The following is a 5,514-nucleotide window of genomic DNA, read 5'->3' as shown; positions in this document are numbered from 1 at the left end:
AAAAGCGCCGAGAAAAACAAAAGAAAAATTAAGGAAAAACGGGAATTTTTACGCTAAATCGATTTTAGTTTTTGGTTTAACTCTAAAACAAATGACCGTAGTTACATTAAATTTTTACTGAATGTTTATATTAGCATTTTCTATACAGCATGCCTTTTTTTAAATATTTTGAATAGGGACATATTCCGTTTCCAATTTTTCTAGTTTTTTATTCTATAAATATCAATAACATTTTATTTGTTGGGTACAAAAGCTTGAAAATTTAATAGAAGGCTCCTAGTATATTGTTTCAAAGCCAGATGAAAAATATTAAAAATTCATAGTCAGGATTTTTTTTTATAAGTATTTAAAGTTCAAATATTGACAAAATACTTAAAATTCACGAAAATGTGCAAATTATTTTGAATTAGAATACATAAGCACAGTTTATTTTTATAGTAATTTTAAGTTCAAATTTGGACGAAAGTACATATTAAAAAACCTGGAATAACTATTTTAGTTATTTTGTTGTGATTGTATAATATTATTTGTGGGTATTTGAAACTTCTAAACTGTAAAGTAAACTATTATCTAAAGTATACTATTATATATCTATGATAGTACCACGGTTTGTTGTTGATGTATGACGCGTTACCTAATGGATATTGTGATATGATTAATTTGGAATTTATTATTAATACTTATTATAGGTCAATTTTTTTTTTAATACTATAGATAAATATACCTATAATATGTATGTCTAATATCTAGACTGACAAACCGTCTCCGCTCAGAATCGTTTTTCTTATACAGCGATATTATATCATTGAATTCAAATTTAATACTATCCATTATACAGTGACCCACTTGTTACCTACAGTACAGCAGAGCGACATCCACTTACCCACCTTTTTTAAATATGTATCTGTTTGAAATTCTATTAAAACTTCCACAAATTTTATGATTGATAAATGAGCGTTAAAAAAATATGAATTAAAACGTTTATGAAATGATTCATATGCGCTTGTTGTCTGTGTTAGATTATTACAACCTTTTGCCTATAATTTAGGGGAAAATAGACTATCTTCGCTTATAAAATTGTCAACTAAATAATCAGCAAAAGATAGTTTTTTTTCTGTTGGAATTTCAGACATACGTTCCAAAAAGCAATCTGATACTTCTTGTAGATGTGAAAATGGAAGACCAAAACAATATTGTAACCATTTTCCTTCTGGACTATTAGATCTATGTATATTTGTTAATCCAAGACTTTGAATTTTTCTGAACCAACATTGCCCCAAGTGAAATCTGCAGGTGAAAAGTTTTATTTCCGGCCAAATCTTAGATGCAGAGTTTAAAATCCTAGGCCCTCTAACAACGGAAGCCATAGGCAGTTGCCTATCCTGCATTATGGTAAACGTAAACATGGTTATGACATAAGTACAAACTACAATGTACAAACCCAAAACGATCTATTGAAAATCACAAAAACACAGCCTGCTACTTTCATCGACATCGATCACATTGTGAACACATTTCTTACAAAACCAGCACGCAGCACAGAAGGCATACACTACACCAAACAGCATTCTCAAAGACAAGATGTGTATCAGCTGATAGAACATCAATCATAACAATAAAAGTGCATAGCTCACCATATGATCGGGAATAAGTCCGAATAACTATACACCTAGAGAAAACATACAATAGGGGAGAGCAGTTGTGCAGCATAGTATGTGGTGATTGCAATCTAAAATTATAACGACAAATAAAATTAAAAATATCACATCAATACTACAATAAAATAGAATTATTTTGATTACATGCTAATTGAAGGTTTCATGTATAAGTACTAAACAATATAAAATATGTGGCTCATTATTATAGGTACACCGTAGTGACTTATTCCGTACATGATGCTAAAGATAATACAGACATACAGTTTTATGTTTTTGATATGTTTATTGTTTTATAAGCAATACGCCGTTGTTCCAATATATTTTGTCAATGTTGAGCGACACCATTCCATATACGTTATATTTTTAATTAGTTATGAATTTATGATGTTGAATTAAGACAAAATAATTTTTTTTTTTTTTATTTTTTTTATTTGAGTTAAACAATCTATACAAATTATGTATAATAAGCTTAAGTGTTAACAAATTAAGATTACAGCCAGAAAAATATGAAGGAGAAGCCACCCACTGGTGACACTCCAGGTCAGAGTCGTAAGGTTAATTAATAAAAGTTTAGTTAATTAATAAAGACGAGAGTTTAGTTTAATTTTGAAGACAAAATAATAATCTTAAATTCAATTATTTGGTTTTCTTCAACTAATTATATTATATTCAAAACTTGTTGTCTTGTTAATAAACAATACAACACTCGCTATATACTCACATGGATACCCAGCAATTTACTCACAACAAACATTCCATTACCAAGCAATTTATATTTTATATTACTGAGAACTGAGTTTCCTCTATATTGACTCAGTAATTTAAAATCTTTAGCAATTCATATTTATTAGTAATTATTGTTAATTTATAACTTTGCAAAAACACTTGGTATGTTGAATCAATCAACCAATTACATTAAAAAAATATTCACAAAAAAATCTCACACCATGCGAAATTATAGTATACTGAAAATTAACATAAATATGAATAAATTAAAACTCAAACAATTTGTTTTGTTTAAAACATCGTCATTTGAACAAAAAAAATCAGTTTAAAACAAATAATATAGTTTTTAAAAACAATATTCACTTGGATTTTACACTGTTTTAAATCATATGTTTTATTCGTTTTAAACAATTAACAAAACGTTTATGACAAATGATTTAAATTTAAGTTGTTTAAACATATTATGTCTTAATCTTAAACATAAAAACTCTGCACTGCAAACTACACCGTCACAGTCACCGTTCAAATGTTTTTAAATTTATACATTATACCTGTATGGCTGTATCATATAAATCTTTCAGTTTTTGTAAGTAATTTTTTTTTTTTTTCATTAAACATTATAATATTTAGATGCATAACCCTTAAATTCCTATGTTTTAATTTCCATAATTAATTTATGGACATTATCGAATTATAAATAATTATGTTAAAATTTAATGCTACATATTTGTATGTTATATTTTTTGTGTTTATTCTACTGCATTAATAAGTACCTCCTACCGACAAATATTGAAATTGTCAATTATTGTCAATTGGTAAATTTTGATTCATCAGTTCAAAGAATGTGACTGAATGATTGATAATTGAAGGGTCATTATAAAATTGAGTATTGACCCAAGCTATATACAGTGTGATTCCTTTTAAAGGTAACACTAAATAATACTGTCCAGTGACATCGGATTAATATGCGGTTTTCGGGGGGAGATAGGGAATACATAAATACACATTTTTTGATGATTTTTACATTTTTAGATCTTTCCGTGTGCACATGCGCAATACAACTTGCATTTTTTTTAAATGGCAACAGGTGTTTTGAATACCAAATTCGGATAGACCGAATTTTTTTAAGTCGATTTGGTCCTTTTTACCATACCTCTAAAATCAAAATTGACTAAATGGCAATGAGTCAAAGTTTCGATTAAAATTATTGCATTTTTCAACAATCATACTAGAATTTTATGAATTATTATGAAATTTTAAGTATTTTTTTTGTATCCGTAGATTTGCAGATATTATTAAATTAATTTAATTTAATTTTTAAAAACCTTTATTTTTTTTTGTCTTTTTGACTTATAAATGCCTTTATTGTGTTTAATTTTCAATTGATTTAATAGATTTATACACAACATACGTATTAGCGGCATAAATCGATAAGATTTTCTGAAGACTTTTCATTGTCGTCTGCAGTTAATTATTTTTAGTGGGTTTTATTATAGGCAATATTTATCGATATTGCTAAATAGTTAATACTTTATCGAGTATTAGGTATGGCCAGTTAATTTAACGTTTATAAAAATTCCCATACCACCTATCTATTTATTAAAATATGTTCATAATATGTATTTACTAAAGAGTATAGATTCAAAATTGTTCATCAGTCGATAACTTTCGATAACTTCCGTGGACGTATAACGAAGATCATTTTCTATGTACAAAAATAGTTTAAGACAAACCATCAACGTTTTACTGAAGACAATTTATCTAAGTACATGGTAGTGATTTTTTTAATAAATACTATAGTTAAATATACAATTCACGAACTATTTAATTTTTAAGTAATTTTTTTTTGTAATTGCTTTTTTTAATGATTATATTGCCTTTAAATCCGAACCCTACTAATTACCTACCTATAGGTAATATTCCCTATATCTAGCGTCTGCCTAATTGAGAACCGCAATCTATCACTATACCTAATGAGTATAACTATATTATATATTTTCTATTAATTATTACTAGAACTAGAGCATTGGACAATTAATTTATTATATTTTTATATTTTTATAACTTTTCATTATAGTATATTATATTATGTTTTTTATGACAATCCTGGTTACTTTTTCTCTGTGAATCTGTATTGGTATGTTCTATTATTACAATAATTAATAATTTGACTTTTATTTCCGACAAAAACTTATTTTTACCTAATAGTTATATTATATTATATTTTTTGTTCAAATTTGGGCTTAGTTTACAAACTATCGAATCAATTAAATAATTGTTTTAGACACATACACAAATATAAATCATTAGTCATTACTTATCATTAATCATTAGGCATTACTGCATTAGCATATTAGTTTTCACAAGAAATATGTCGATTGTCGATTGTGGACTATATAGATTACACAGAAAGTGTCCTATACATGGTAGCATTCAATTATTAAAATCGATTATGTTAATGTACCATACGACCACATACTGACAATGATTCTCTACTCATTTCTTCTTGAAGAATAAATAAAACAATATATTATTATACATAGGTATTCAAAATAGTCGTATAACAATTAACAGCCCCTACTATTATAGAAGAAAAAAAACTAAAAATATAAAAACCCACCTTCATATTTGTAACATTAATAACTACACTATAGCATCAATGTTATTCCAACAATCGACAAAATATTTTGTATACGACTTGATGTTGTAATAATAGATTAATAGTTTGATACATTTCTAATATTTTTTTTCAGGATAATTCATATAAATAAAACAAATATAATATGCAAAGGTGGGCATTAACTAGTTAAAAAGTTAAAGTTAAGTTAAAAAGTTAATTTTTTTTTAACTTTTTAAATTAACTAGTTTGATTTACATTTGAAATAACTTAGCTTTTCTCAGTTAATTTTAAAAAAAACCACCAAGTAAAAAATATTTTGAAATTTTTCATTTATACGTAAATATTACTATATCAGTAAAAATTTAAAATAATCCAACACAAAAACACAAACATTTCTGTTCTATTTCTTGTTAACATAATTTTGTGTATATTAAATATTATATTTTATTAAGTTGTAAATTATATATTATGCGAATTGCAATTATAAATGTTTTTAATAAAATTAATAAT

Source organism: Acyrthosiphon pisum, chromosome A1 (assembly GCF_005508785.2).
Source record: "Acyrthosiphon pisum isolate AL4f chromosome A1, pea_aphid_22Mar2018_4r6ur, whole genome shotgun sequence".
In the NCBI taxonomy this organism is placed as follows: domain Eukaryota; kingdom Metazoa; phylum Arthropoda; class Insecta; order Hemiptera; family Aphididae; genus Acyrthosiphon; species Acyrthosiphon pisum.
This window is presented reverse-complemented; position numbering follows the sequence as displayed.